Raw genomic sequence first — 16,580 nt, 5'->3', positions numbered from 1 at the left:
CTCAGGAGATCATAAACATGGAGTTAGTCCAGGAGAGGTTAACTGGGATCAGTGGAACTGGCAGAGGAAGACAATAGCCCTTGTAGCAACTGATTGTCAGATGCAAGGGGTCAAAAATTCTACTAAAAAGAACCTTCAGCTTATATTACTGTCTGCGCAATTGCCTCCCCTGTCCTCTTTACATGCAGTCCCTCTTTCACTCCTCTTGTTGCTAAAGCCAATCAGCCAAATGCCCTCTCCTGGAAATGGTGCTGTTACCAGAATAATATAGTAGACTAAGAGATTTGATCTACCAAATTATTTTGGATATGAGAAGGAAAATGTGCACACCTTTGGAAAGTGTAAATCCATTCAGTTCTCTGGATGGATATTAGGTCATACTGCAACTACAGATAGGTGTAATGGAACCAGCTGTCTGTGTATGTATGTAGGGGCATGAATGCATCTGCATGGATCTGGAAGTTTGTGTGTGTATATACATGTGTGTGCATGTTTGTAGGAGCATGAATGTGTCTGCATAGATGTGTGTGAGTGAGCATTCATGGGTGTGTGTGTACATGTCTGAGCATGGATGTAGGAGCATGAGTGTGTGTACATGTCTGCACATGAGTGTGTGTGTGTATGTGTGTGTGTCTAAAATGCCCCAGTTTCTTATAGCTTGTGGTTAGAATTACTCTGGTCTGGCTCAAACCCTGTACCTTATGGTACAACAGCCTGCATTCTCTATCCACACCACCACATGTGATTCAAGGTGTTTCACAGAATACTTGGCTCATACTTTTGGTTTGTTCCTCTAAAAATCTGTGGTTGTCTGGCAAATCAGTGAGAACAGAATTCACTAGATAATGATAGCCCTTTAAGTTTCAGTCTTCTATCTTTTTTGGAAACACATGGTAACACAAAGCACTATTTTTACAACTTTCTAAGATTATACAAGCAATATTTAAAATGTGCCCCTGGTTTTGGGCTTTTGCCCCCCCCAAATAAATTTTGTCTTTTTCCAGATTTCTTTTGCTGTGAAATTGAGAGATTTAGTTGTGTCAAGTGGATGGTGCAGTGGTGGTGTTGTTCTCCCACAGCAAGAGATTCTTTGGTTTGATTCTTGGCTGAGGTGCCTTCTGTGCAAAGTATGTATGTCGTCCCTGTGTTGATGTGTGTTTCCTTCTATGTTAAAAAGACATGTGTCTGGAGCATTTTTCCCTGGGCCTCTGTTGAAACTTGACTTTGTTCCAAGTCAGACTTTCCTTTCCTGGTAAACAAATGTTAAATAAATAAAAACATTTACAAAGAGCTGAGAGTTCCAGGGGAAGAGAAGTTTAGTGCTGCTTATTCCAAGTTTGTTTGCATTGTTAGTAGCACAGCAGATAGCAGCCTTACTTTTGATGCAGAAGGCCATGGGTTCTACTCCCACAGTATGCAGATCGCTAATACTGTACTATGTTGTACTTTAAAGGGAGTGGATGCTGCAGTCTTGTGAATGTCCTCCTTTGGAAGAGTTGCCTAGTAACTATAAACTTGTTATCAGTTTGCCATCCATTCCCTACTGCAATATTACTAACTTATCAGTTTTTAATGTAACATAGGCAATTTATTCTTCAAGGGCAACAACCACTTTATTTGTAGATGAAACAATGAAATATAAAGTTGTTTCCCAGCAGTAACCTCTTCATTAGTTAGAGATCCCTTTAATGTGGAATTATTTAGTTGACTTACTTCTGCAGGCATTTTGCATATTTACTGATACTGGTGGGTTGTAATGACAGAAGTTTGAGTAGCCTTTTATGGTTGAAATTTTCTGAAATGGGTAGTTTTGTCATTATTGGTTCATACATTTTGTTCAAAGACTGTTCAAAACTACAACTTTAAAACACATTCTAACAACTGGTGCTGTATTACACAAGGAATATAATTTAATACAATCAGGAAGGTGAATCAAAGAATGCATACATGTATGCATGGCCCTAAAAACGTGTTTGAAAACAGCCCAGAGGAAAGTGTGAAAGTCTCAAAACCATGGGCAAATATTAAGGTTTACTCTTGTTACCAAAGCAATGGATGAAGGTAAAACAGTTCACACCACATTACCTTGACCTGGCCAAGCCTTTTGACACAATCCCCTACTCAGGTGTAGTACAAAAGATGAATAATGTAGGAGCAAACACTTGCATCACTAGCTGGATTGCCAGCTTGCTCACAGGATGCAGAAGATCAGAATAGGGGAAGAGACCAGCCACCAATGGAGTCCCCCAGGGTTCTGTGCTGAGACTTTTTCTGTTTGGCATATACATATCAAAAGTAAAAGGAAATACCAAAGGGCTTTAGCTGGCTAAGTTTACAATGACTGCAAGCTAAGAGAAGTTATTGAATCCCCAAATTACTTAACCATCATGCAGGTAGGTTTGCCCCAAATAATAACTGGTGTCAAAATCATGACAATGCCCTCTGAGAATTAACCCAATTGTTTGGCATTTGGGAACTTGTGTGTACATTGACCTAACATTTGACCAACATGTGTCCAGAGTCATAACAAAGCCTTTCTATATTGCACAGCTTATGAACAAATTGATTGTGACTAGATCTACAGATGTTGTTGTCCCTCCTTTACAAAGCTCTCATTAGGTCAATTATTTTGTATAATGCCCACTTTGGCATGTATCTGTCCAGCCCCATGCAACAATTGGAATACCTTCAGAGATACCTTACTAAAAGGATACAAGTCCTAAACAATAGGTCTTGCATGGACCACCTCAAAGATTTATTACTATACTCAGTATCCTACAGAGTGCTTAGAGGTGACATACCTGGCATACGAGGCATCCTCCGACCTAATACAGATGGACCTACTGAACATCAGCAAGTCAAATGGCATCAGAAATACTCAGTCCATGTATCTAAACTGAATATTATGGAGAGATGGATATATATATCACAGAGGCTACCACTGTTCCAGAACAGACTATCCATAAAAATAAAACAAAGCTCATCCGTCCATATTCAAATGCAACATGGATCTAAGGATGAGTAACAGAAAATGTACTCCAGGATTCCCCCTCATGCCATTAATGGATAGAGGCAGTTCCTAAATGCTGCTCCCTTACATGGGTCCCCTCAAATTATCTATGATATGATCACAGTTATTTGCACTAGGGCTAATACACAATTGTCAGCCATGGGATAGATAAGACCAATCAGAAAATGTTAATTCAAGCACCAAAAGGGAATTGGCTAAGCTTAAAATGTCCTCCAAGTGAACCAATGTTGTGGTAGTAAATAGTTAAAAAATTGCCCATTTTAGATCACTAAGTGCCCCTCTCACCTTCCGTGCCCCAGACTTCCAAAACTTCCAGCGCCTATGAAAATCAAACTAGAAATAGACAAAAATCAGGCAACAACTGAATGTGCCAAAACACAATAGAATAAATATAAGGAGAAGGATCAGAAAAAAAGGCAAGAAATGTGTAAAAGGCATAAATATAGTTGCAAGTACAGAAAACTCCTCATGTCAATCAGGATCTGATGCATGAATGGTTAAGGAGAAGTGAATTTAAACCAAAATATTAAAGGGTTAATGCTTGTGGCCCAGGATAGTGGTCTATGTACATGCTGGTTTACAAAGTCTATTGAATATTTGGGAGAAACTGACACATGCAGGTTCTGTAAAATAGAAGTGGAAACAGTTTTGCATCTTGTTGCTGGGTATGATACACTAATGGCAGACGGCCTGTATACTGAAAGGCATAATAATGTGGCAAGACTGTTGCACTGGAGATTGAGCAAACATTACAATACTGAAGTAGCTGAGAAGTACTGGAAACATGAGCCTCAAAGCATTATACACATTGATGAAGTTTGTATCACATGGGATTACCCATTGCCAGCAGTTCAGAAAAACAGATGCAAGAAAACCAGATATAGTAGCTCATAAAAAAGAAGATAAAAGTAGCATTGTTCACTGAAATTGCTACACCCAGTGATTATAGTGTCTTACACACACACAGTCACAAAGTTATAAAATACCAGGATTTGCAGGCAGAAACGAGCAATATGTAAGAAGGGTACCCAGACAGTTACAATAGTACTAGGAGCAATGACTGTCATAAAAAAGAATTTACAGTCACATTTAGATATCTTACCAATACATGTAGCTCTGTATGAATTGCAGGAGTAATTTCTGTGAACATTGCAGGTGCTGTAAACAGCACTTTTGACTAACATCGAACATTGAAATAATACTAATTTCACAAACTTTAACCATGCTTTGACTTAGGAATGGGGTCCATTCCTGTCATGGTATTAGAAACCCAAAAGACTTGGAGAAATTAAATTGATCAACCAGGATAAGTCATAGAAAGATTTCTCATCTACTTTTTGTAGGCAACCTTAAACTGTATAGTTCATCAGATTTTGAACTCAAAGCACAACTGCAAGTGGTTAAAACTCTCTCTGATGATATAAGAATGTTATTTGCTCTTAATATATGGACAAAAGCAGCATTTAAAGCAGGAAAGCTGCAGCACCAACAACATATCAACCTATGCCAGGAATGTGATATAAAGGAACTTTATTAGGAGGGAGTGTATAAATATTTGGGAATTGATGAAGAATCAACAATAAAACGTGAGTAAATGTGAACAAAACTCAGTACGGAATATTTTAGAAAACTAAAATTAATACTGAAATCAACCATTGCATTTAGGGACAAACTCCAAGCTTTAAACCAATTTACCCTTCCTGTTCTTAGTTTTTGGGAGTATGACTGGACTCAAACTGTATTGGATCAGTTTAATAGGGAAACAAGAAAAATACTTCACACTAATCAAATGAAATATAAAAATCAGTGTATACCTAGATTATTTATTCCTCATTATGAAGGTGGTATGATCCTCCTCGAAATTGATTACATGTATAGATCTACAATCATAGGACCGCTTACATATCTGCTGACTTAACCAAATCCAAACATAGTGAAAGTTTTAAATCATGAAAAGAAGTCTAAGTTTACTTCATTTCTTAGTTTACCAGAAGCATATCAGTATCAAATGAGAATGCAAATCAAACCAGAAGTAGACAAAAATCAGGCAGCAACTGAATGTGGCAAAAAACAAAATAACAAGTTTAAGGACAAGGATTACATACAAAGGCAAGAAATGAAGAAGAAGAAGTATAAATATAGTTGCAAGTACAGAAAATTCCTGGAACAACCTCATTTTGAGCAGGATCTGTCACAGGAACGAGTAAGGGGAGTTGAATTTAAACCAAAAGATGAAGGGTTAATATTGGCAGCCAGGACAGGGACTATGTACACATTACTTTACAAAGTCCATTGAACATACAGGAGAAACAGACAAATACAGTTTTATAAAACAGAATTGGAAGCAGTTGCACATCTTGTTGCTGGCTGTGATATACTAATGGCAGACGGACTGTATACTGAAAGGCATAATAATGTGGCAAAATTGTTGCATTGGGGATTGTGCAAACATTAGAATATTGAAGTATCTGAGAAGCATTGGAAACATGAGCCACAAAGCACTGTAGACAATAATGAAGTTTATATCACATGGGATCAACTTTTACCAACAGTTCAAAAAATAGATGTGAGAAAACCATATTTAGTTGTCTGTAAAAGAAGACAACGTTAACACTGATCATTGAAAATGCAGCACCCACCCAGTGATTACAGTGTCTTACATACAGAGAGACACAAAGTTATAAAATACCAGGATTTGCGGCAGAAACTAGAAACCCAAAATACTTGGCGAAATTAAACTGAGATTAACCTGGATGAATCATACAAATCACAAACTGTTGATCATAGTTGTGTATAGTTCTCACCCAAATAGGAACAAATCTCAACAGAATCAGGAACAGATCCAGAAATAATCTCAGACAATCAGGGATACTTTTTAAAAATATTAGTACTTTTAACTTGAAATGATGACAGAATAAGGGAATGTGAATTAGTATCCATTTTCTGAAATAAAGAAGTTCAGAGCTCTAATTGTTCTCATTATTTATTTATGTATTAAGTGTAACTCACCACCATTTCTCTAAATGTCAGCAGTTTTAGGAGGGATTAAGAGCAACAGAGCCTAAATTGTAGTCAAAATCTAAGACATATCTGAAAATCAGGGACAGTTGAGAGGTATGCAGCTATTTGCATAATGAATTGCATTGTGATGCATTGAATAAAATAATTTCATTCATTTGTACCATATCCTTTCTGAACACTAAATAGGTAATTAAAGAAATTACAGTTTAATAGAATGTTATTTATAAGTTAGTACTTACTAGTTTGAAGAACATTTGTAGGTTATCTCTCTCTTCTTTTTTAAACACTAACAATGTATGTATGCTGTAATATATATATACCTTATCGGTGGTCATGCAGCTGTGATGGATGGTGCAGTGCAGAAAGTTTCAGATTACAGCTAGTCTTGGCAGCAGGGCCAGAATGGAGTTTGGGTACGTTAGTGGTTCCTTCTTCTATTGCATAAAACATATGGAGGTGCAAATATGAAGTTGTAAACCTCACCTTTTTTCAGCTAGGAAGTGTCTCATGATTGTAAGTATTTAATTAATTATAAGATTATTCATCATGTTGGAGAGAACAACACCATTAGAATATTTTGAAGTAACAGATATATGAAGGCTCACTATATCAGCTTCTTAGAGAAGGCCCTTAGTGGTGGAAGAACACTTGAGTAGGTTTGTTTTGTAGTTGACTTGATGTGCTTGACTAGTTGTCTTTCAGAGGTTTGGAAATCAAAGTTTTGCAGGGGAATTGTGGAGTGTTCTCTTACTGTGTAATCTAGTTCCCATTAGCCTTCTGTTGACAAAAATCAGTACAGTTGGCAACCTACATTGACATAGTTCGGAAAATGCAAATTCTTCCCCACAATGAGCAAAGACAATGAGCCAGTTCTCCCCATTCCTGTGCTTTTAGACCCTTTCTGAATGCAACTATAATCTACAGTGCCTTCCCACAGTATTTAGAACACATTTCTCCCTGTTATCACCATCCAGATAAAAAAATACACTGGGACACAAAAACAAAATATGATTCATTGAAGTCTTTACAACTAAGGGAATACAAAACTGTAGTTCACAATTATATTAATGTGTACATATTTAAAAAAAACATATAACCAGCTGAACAGATGTTGACACTTAAGTGTATAATAACTGACCTGTATCTTCTGCTCTAAAACAGGTGTTTGTAAACTGGAATTAATTTATATTGTATACAATTTGTATTTAATCATCGCTGTATTGAAGTTAGTTTGTAATCATTTCTGCTGTTTCTTTAATCTATGGTATACACATTAAAATGGTATGTTGCTCAGTAGCAAGGCTGAAAAGCAGGCATGTGCCATGAACACAACAGAGTGTACTTTTTATATAATTGACTTATTTTCTGTAGTGCAATGTACTAGAATTTAAATTTTAAAATGTCTCAGCGTATTCACCATTCTGTTTTATTAAATTATAGATTTTCTTAACCAGCATTATTTTTTAATGTCAAACTGATTATTTTTAAGTCTGTCATTTCAAGAGAAAGTTTCATTATTGGAAAGATCTGCAGTCCAGAAAGAATTGTGCACTCTCTGAGGTTAGGGGAGAAGGCTACACTTTGAAAAGGAGGGTGAAACATTCTGGAAGTTGGTGTACAGTTCTAACAGTGATGACTATGCCGCTACAGGGAAGAATATCACTGTCAGCAAATGCAGACATTAACAAGTAATGGGTGAAATGAATAGCTAGGCGAGATCTCAGAGACTGCACTCAAGTAGACATTGGGATTTATGTTGACAGAACTATGTTCCTGTGAAGAACTAGGTATGGATTAATAGAAATATCAATCTAAAGTCAAGAAATTTGCCAGATATAGGTTATGGCCACTGTGAAGCATATTTTAAAAACCATAAACATCAGGTCAATTGAACACACTGATTTGAAGGATATATGAAAGACTATGATCAAAATAAAGTTCCAGCCCTCAGGCAGACAAGCTTGTCTTTCAAGGATGGAGACCAAAGATCTCCTTTAAAAATGGCATAGTCATGCTACATTGATACAAAGTTTTACCATTCACCATATAATAATACTCTCAGGTGGATGGCACATATTCCTTGATAGTAGAGTGCAGTAACTGACAAACAAGATAACAAACTATGTGAAATAGACTAGATTAGTTCATGGATTTGAAGCAGACTGAACCTAAGGCTTCCAGAAAATCTCTAAGACTTCTAAGATTTCTCTGGGGGGAACCTATAGCAAAAAATAAACTGCAAGGCCAGTCATGCTTTGTGTGACTAGTTACCACTTTGTCACAGAACCATAGTGCTCAGTAATCACACAAGCACTGCTTCTAGACTGGCTAACATTCAGAGACTCATGCAAGGCTACATTAGGCTACAGAAGGATGCAACAGATATGTCTTGGCCTTTCTGCATGAATTTAAATAAAAGGTACAGAATGCGGGAGAATGAAATGGGGAAACAGAGGGACCTTATATCCAGTTCTAGTAATACTCTACCTATTGTTCTCTTTCTTCTGCTTGAAGAAGCATCATTTCAATAACGTTTTTATCCTCCCAGCTGGCATAAAGGTTGAAATGCAGAGTATAATCTTCAGAACATGACAGAATCATTTTTTCACTGAAGCCAAACCTCCTCTCCAAATGTGAACCTGGAATGAGACTTAAAGTTTTAGAACCTTCATCTCTCAGTTATATGGAAATCAACCAAGTAAATAGCACAGTTAGTGGTCTTCTGCTACACACTGAATGCCTTTATATAAAGGTGTTTGAGTGAGTACCGCCATGTTTGATCATCACCATACTACTGCCAGTTTGTTAAATCACAGCATGAGAACAAGGTTTAGAGTTTCCTACAGGCTTTCACATTCTGCAAGAAAATACACAGTCTTTGTTTTAAGGACACTGATGTAGAACTGATTCTTCATCAAATTAGAGTAGTCTCAAATGTTGGCAGCTTTGAAATGAGCTTCCAGGCCTCCATTTATTTTTATAGTGTCAGTGACTAGGTCACAGAGTAGGAAATAAATGAAAACCCAATATCACTTTGGCGGCAATAGCAATTCTACTAAATCTCTTAAACTCACCTGAGATCTGACCACAAAAAAAGCTTGGCAGAAATAGCTTGGGTATCTTGAGATCAAGTATGCAAAATCTTGGATCAACCTTACTTAAGGCCATGAAAAGCGTAAGCAATTGCAACTGTTATTTTCAATGTTTTATATTATTTAACATTTGTAAAAAAAATCACATTTTACAACCCAGAGTTTGTTTGTTTTTAGTTTCTGCAGTGGTTTGATCTAGTATTCTATTATTTTGGAAATTGCAGCTGTTGCCAAAAACTATTTTATTGCACATGAGTGTAAAGCTTGACTATTTTTCTCCAGAAGATGTTGTGAGATTGAAGAATATTTTAATCAGACACAAATGATTAATATCGTTTTATGCCTGTGAAATGGGCAACTAAAAATTCAAGCTCATGTGTTTGAGCAAATGTGATACTAGGCTAGGTGAAACGAGATGGATTGTAAACCAGAAGAAATATATTAACCTAATATAACATAGCAAAATTTTAAGATGAGGAAGTAGTTCGAGATAATATAATGACTGCAGCTGCTGGCCACAAACTGTCCACTGCATAATATGCATGTATATGTGTATTACTGGGTATAAGGATACTGTGACTGGTAGAAGGTGTAACAGAAGACAGGCTTGGATTTTCCTCTGTAATAATCAAGAAAACAAGGTCCCTGAGCATTCACAAATGGGAAGGAGGCAATGACAGTTAATGGAGATCAAAATGGCTGATTCTGTGGCCAAAGCCAAGACCAGGTCAGTATCATATCAGTAATGGAGAATTCTAGGTGTGGAATCATTAGCTGTCAGTCATCCAAGTGGGAAAACATTGGAATAGTACACTGCTGAAGGAGTCCTGCTATCATATCTAACACCTTAGCAAAGACCCTTATAGTAGAGAAAAGGTCAGGAATCAAAGCTCAAAGCCCTACCTTGAAAATATTATCATAAACAATAAATCAAAGCAATCTCTGCTGTGAGTTCCAAATTCTGATACACTAGTAGCTTACACTATGTCTGGCATGGTGTTAAATTTAAGTTTCATGTGGCAACATTTGAAAAACTCAACAGCAATAAATGCACTCTTCAAATGCATGACAGAAACAAAAACAGTACACGAGTCAACGAAGAAGGCATATGTGTTCAAAGTGATGCATGTTTATTCTTTTGCTAACTGTACAATTAAAGAGATTTATATAATCATTTTATTATATATGCCACATCTTTAATTACATATTTAGAATATACAACATAGTAAAGTAATTTTATTTTTGGAAGGGAAAAACAATATGGTTGCTTGCTGTACAAACCTAAAATTCATGGCTGCCCCCTGCATGTAGGTGCCATTCCATAAAGGGTTTGATTAGTAACAGAGCAATGTGGTTATAGCTTCTAGCACTTAGAAGATTAGCAATATGGGTTAGCAAAAAGTCTTTTCCCTTGTGATCATTTGGACACAATTTTGTTTCATTTTTTTTCTATGTTCATTTATACCTAACAACAACAAGAGACCTGTTTATATGCTGAAAGTGTAACATATTAAATAAAAACATTACAATACTGTTCATGCAGTCAGTAGCATTATGTGTTTTAAAAGCATTAAAGCAGAGCTTTTTAACACACTAGACCATCTGGATTTAAATACAGAAACAAAACCCAATAAAGATATATCCTTAAAATAAATATACGTAATTAAGAAAGTGGTATGAAAAATGGTACAACCACAGTTAAATATTCTTAAGCCAAATAATTTATACCAAAAAAAAAATAACCAAGATCAAAATGGCTGAAGAATACTTCAGAAATATGACTAGAACTGCACTCCTTTATTTATTATGTGTTTATTTATTCATTCATTTATTTATGTATTTATTTATTGCATTTGATTACTGGGATAGTATGATTGGGCAACAAATCTCCTTTTCTGTAGACGCCTGGGGAGAAAAGCTCTATATACAGAGAAAAATTGTAATTTATAACATGCAAATACAGTTTTGTATATATATATATATATATATATATATATATATATATATATATATATAGTCATAATGTAGCACAAATAGAGTATAGAACAAATAAAACATAGGGTGGAACACTGACAGAGAATTTTCCAACTGTATACCATCTTAAACGTAAACTTCACTCAAATTAAATATTAAGCTAATTCTGTGATACAAAAAAACAACATTGAAACCACCAGCTGCATGCATGGGGGCTGAAATTAATCTCAACTTTAATAAATATAATTTAAGTTACGTACTTTCATTCAATAATGACAAGAACTTTATCAGAGTCAAAAACACATGCACAGAACTACTACATTTAAATTAACATTTAAAGACCATGTGATCAATACCCACCAAATAATCCTATAATTAATTATGTGTAAAATATTCACCAAATCAAACATTGTCATCCAAATATTGCAAAGAATTAGAAAAATAAAAACAAAATAATAAAAAAACACAAAAACTCTATAGATTTGTTGCTTTAAATTTCAAAACATTAATTACAAAAACATGCTTATTTCAACCTGTTTTGACTGCTGCATTCAATTTGACCAGCCATAAATGCCCCCAATATTCAAGTGCAGTCTGCCATGCTCCACCTCTACTAGTGTCAAACACCCTGTCAACAATAAAAAACATTTTAAAAAGTTACAAAGTTAAAGAGCATTTATATAAGACATTATCCACATTTGCTTCTCTAATGTCACAAACAGGTTTATAAATTTAAGTGCCCTTTCAGATTTGCCTATGTAAAAGCTATGCATGACAATTACAGAACTATGTGGACTACTGTTCAAATTTCACAATTAAAAGCACCTGGACATCCTATAATATTCCTATTTCCCCTGAATACAAATGTATCACATATATATTTATAATAACTACAGTGACCACACTTGGCTGTTGTGGTGGTGCTGCGGTAGCGTTGTTGCCTCACAGTAAGACGTTGTCCTGTTCGATTCTCAGCTAAAGCGTCTTCTGTGTAGAGACATGCGCGAATGGGTGTACCTTCGTTGAAGGTTGTGCGTCAGGCCTGGCAAGTCGGTACGTAAAAATCTACTGCCAATTGTTAGAAAAATATGTATTAATGTATATGTTTAGTGCTTATTAGAAGCTAAAAGGGTTAACACATTTCATTCTATTTTATGTACAGCTTAATTCTGTATGAAATTATAAGATGCTTTTTCAAACTGCAGTATGCTTTCTGAAATTGCAAGATGCCCTCTGACCTAGCATTTGCTAGCACAGCAAAATTCATGTTTATGCCTTTTGGAAATCTACTGAGAAGCAGGTGATTATCTGCTAGGTCAGGAAAATGAATGAATAGTGAATGAATAGAACAATACTGTTTTCTATAATGTGATTGAATATGAACAATCAGCCCTGTTCATGTTATGAGAACATGCACAGCTGTGGAAAAGAAGAGATACATCAAACAAAGGCTGCTTGAAGAAATTAACTGTAATCTGTACTTGCTTTGTGCTCGAATTAGCCATAGTACCTTGAATGGTAACATTGCATAGTGAGAAGTTGTATCTGACCGGTGGTCATCAAGGCCACGCTGTTTTTCTTAGGAAGTTTTTTTTGTAAACTTGATATGCCAGCAGAAAATCATGGACAAACAGCTGCTGTGAAATAATACTGAAAGAACTTGTGATTTATTACGTCAGCTTAGTAGGCAATACCTTGTAAGAAATGTATAAGAATAGCTTCACTTCCTGATTCTAGTTAGACAAACTCTGTATTAGCACGTTTTTGTCTCCTTGCTGCAAGATTAAAGTGCCTTAACCTGAACCTGCCACATGTTGATAATTTTGAAGTTATTTTTCTTTTGACAGATTCGTCCGCCGGACCGGAAACTCTCACTTCGCCTCAGGTCAGATGGGCCAGGTGGCATGAAACCGTATGGGGAAGAAACCACATTGGTTCTTTTGCTTTGAAAGACCTCCGACTGAATTGTCGTTCAAAAGAGGCCAGCCACTTTTCTGATCTGTGACTGGAGGACGAGTTGGTATACGAACCAGAGATGGTCAATCACGGAGGCTCAGGTAAGGTGAAATTTACCTTTTTTCTGTTTTAGATCAGGGAGTTGACTGAAAATATCTGTCAGGAGATTTGTTTTGTACAAGTCAGGGACAGAAAGATTGCAGTTTTGTCATAGATCAGGGAAACAGAATAGGTAAGACAGTTATTCTAGATAAACTGTGAAACAGAAAATCGTGGTACCACGTGAGAATAAGAAGGGTTACGTAACATTTTTTTTTAACAATCAGAACAATATGGGTAATAAGTGCACAAAAAGTTCCCAAAACCCACCGCTAACCGAAGATGCAAAATATATGCAATTACAGCATGCCGACAATGTCAGATACTATACAAAATGGGTTAATAAATATGAATTTAATGGTAAATTAGAAAAATACTCGCTTATTAAACTTGTCAAACAGCTTGAAGCTGACTCAAAAGGTCAGGTAAAAAAGCAACGTCAATTGGGTGTTCCTCAGGCACACAGGTGGATTGAGGAAGCAAACCGTAGGGAGCAAAAAAGTAATAATTCAAAAGCTATGTTTCTAGATAAAGAAGACAATAATTTGATAACAGCATCAGCCCTTCCACCCCCTCCATTTCCTGCACCAGAATATAAAGCGAGTGGACAAGCTGGTTCACCTCCGCTATACCCGGCTTTTACCGCAAAGCCAAGACCGTATGTTAGAGATCTCATCGAGACTAGGTCTCGAACACGTAACTTAAGAGGAGATACTGAGTTATATGAAATAAACAAAAATTCACGAGCTATGAGTGAAGAAGAGATATGTCCACTCATAGAAGTACCAAACCCTCAGGCAGGACAAGCAGGACAGGACCCGACTCTCCTAGTATATAGACCGTGGACACCGAAAGACATCCGGAAAGCCACAGAGGGAATACCCCATCCAAAAGTTAATTTTAGAAAATTCCTAGAAGACTTACAGGGCAAGAGGTTAAGTTATCAATTAAATGGAGAAGAAGTAGAAAAAGTAGTCAGACAAATCATAGTTCCAGATTGGCACATGATCAGTGGCAACTGGAATCCCCGTGACGCAGAACACAAGCTACTCCCACATAGCAACGCAGAACTGGATAACAGAGTGAAAGGTCTAACAGACCGAATCTCTGAGAAGTGGAAGCCTAGGGCAGACTGGACTTGCATTAATCAATGCATCCAACAGGAAGTTGAAACTGTTGACAGATATTATGCTAGATTATTAGAGTGTTTTAATAACCATTGTGGAATGCAGGTACCTGAAGACCAAACACATGATTCCCCATATGAGCAGCAATTAAAGAATGCATTTTTGAAAGGCAGTATTTTGCCTATAAGCAGCTTTATTACAAAGCACATGGTAGACCATTGTACAAGTAGATTACAGTCACTACTTGAATATGCTTAGGCATGCCGAAAGGCATTTTAACAGTAAAAAGAAAAAGAAAGCCCAAGTATTTGCTGTAGAAGACGGAGCAGAAGTTTATGTAGTACAGTCCAGGAAAAAAGGGCAAGAAAAATGCCCAAGGAAACAAACAATCTGATAAACGATCAGAAGAGTTTGAAGAGAGAAAGAAAAGGGGTGAATGTTTTAAATGCGGAAAAAAGAGACATTTAGCAAGGGATTGCAAGCAAAACAAGAAGGTAGCCATGAAAGATAAGCAGGGTGAGGACTGACTATATGATAGTCAAGAATCACTAGAAGGGAGTAACCGAGGAAAGACAAATGCAAATGTGATAGAGGGAGTAGAGAATGTGATAGAAGAAATAGAGGAAGTGCAAGAAACCACAGATGGTGAAAAAAGTGAAATTTTGGACTTAACATTATTGAGCCTAGAGCTCTATTTAGCAGACACAAAACCGGAAGTTACACTTCTAGTAGAGGGGAGAGAAGTTAAATTCCTGTGTGACTCAGCGGCTTCATGAACCCTGATACATCCTTCCAAACTACCAGAAAATTCAGAATCACTTGATTACATATTAGTGAAAGCAGCTAATGGACAGCTGTATCGGGAGCCACTCTCCCATAACATAGCAATAACTGACCCTGTTTCAGGGATGACCCAGAAAAACAAAATTGTTGTTTCTGCAAAATGTCCAGTGAACCTTTTGGGCAGAGATCTTATGCAGATACTTGGCATAGCAGTAGTACCGACTATGCAGGGTATGGAAGCACAGTGACAAATGGATACTTTTGTGGTGCGACCGGAGGGTGAAACATTTTATTGGTACAGCCAGGACTTAGTCACGACTAGTCCAGGGGCAGTAACCGAAGAACTGATGAACGTAGCCATCAGTAAGTCCCCCTCCCTTGACACTGATAAACAGCATTTGTTGCACTGTACTCTGTATTATTGTAGCACACCAGGACCTGATAGGGAATATGAGCAAGAGCTGTTTAAAAACCATGCAAACAGATTAGTATTACGTAATCTGTACTGGAACACAGAAGGGAACAGTGTAGTTAGCTGTTCATTGCCACAGGAATTCTTTGCAGTCTATAAATCTAATCGACTACCACATGTTAGTTTAACTAAAGACAAGAATGTGAAATGGGCAGATCTTGGAGAAAAAGTCACCAAGTGGGAAAAACAAACAGAGTTAGAACTGTCAGAACAGGGAGTACAAAAGCAGAGGTTAAATTGGATAACGCAGACACACCCAGCTGTACACTTGCAGTCTAGCGAGAACAGCTGATTAGCACTCTTACTAGAAGAGGAAGAAAAAGCTTTACGAAACATACCAGAAACTCTCTGGTCAACAGGGAAATCAGATGTAGGACTAATTTGTACAGCAGGACCAGTTACTATTACTCCAAAATCGGCATTTAGACCTCAAAAGAGACAGTATCCCTTAAGAAAGGATGCAGAAATAGGAATCAAACCTATAATAGCAGCTTTACTTAAGGAAGGAGTACTGGTAGAATCTCCTGATTCACCATGTAACACACCCTTATTTCCTGTTAGGAAAGCAAACGGAGAATGGCGTATGGTCCAAGACGTACAAGCTGTAAATGATGCAGTAATACCTAGAGCACCTACAGTGCCAGATCCACACACCCTATTGAATGATTTAAAGCCTCAACAGAAGTATTTTTCTGTGGTAGATATTAGCAATGCGTTCTTTTTGATACTGATATATCCTGACAGCCAACATTGGTTTGCATTCACATTTTAGGGGAAAAGGTATACATATACGTGACTACCACAGGGGTATTGTGAAAGCCCAACAATATTTGCACAAGAGATGGCAAGCAACTTGGTGGGATTTAGCCCACCAAAAGGCAGCCAAATTTTACTTTATGTAGATGACATCCTGCTAGCAGCCCCCACCCAGCAAGAATGCAGAGAAGATACCATAGCATTACTACAATTTTTAGCCACTCAAGGTCATAAAGTAAACAAAAACAAATTGCAGCTTTGGAAAAAGC

General features: G+C 36.9%; 1 protein-coding gene and 1 long non-coding RNA gene across 2 annotated transcripts in view; one reads left to right on the top strand and one right to left on the bottom strand.

Annotated features, from left to right (window-relative positions):
• The window catches only part of LOC122792655, a 79,680-nt gene extending 70,993 nt beyond the window's left edge, over positions 1–8,687 (bottom strand). Inside the window, exon 1 of the long non-coding RNA XR_006363424.1 lies at positions 8,540–8,687. This is a non-coding gene — a long non-coding RNA (uncharacterized LOC122792655). The remainder of the gene's footprint in view (positions 1–8,539) is intronic.
• The window catches only part of LOC122813297 (solute carrier family 22 member 7-like), a 1,073,907-nt gene that overhangs the window by 552,219 nt on the left and 505,108 nt on the right, over positions 1–16,580 (top strand). The gene's annotated exons all lie outside the window — the stretch shown is intronic.

The sequence above is a fragment of the Protopterus annectens genome, chromosome 1.part0 (assembly GCF_019279795.1).
Source record: "Protopterus annectens isolate FY-2018-M chromosome 1.part0, PAN1.0, whole genome shotgun sequence".
NCBI classification, from domain to species: domain Eukaryota; kingdom Metazoa; phylum Chordata; order Ceratodontiformes; family Protopteridae; genus Protopterus; species Protopterus annectens.
The sequence above is the reverse complement of the archived record's forward strand: the minus strand, read 5'-3'. Positions and strand labels throughout refer to the sequence as shown.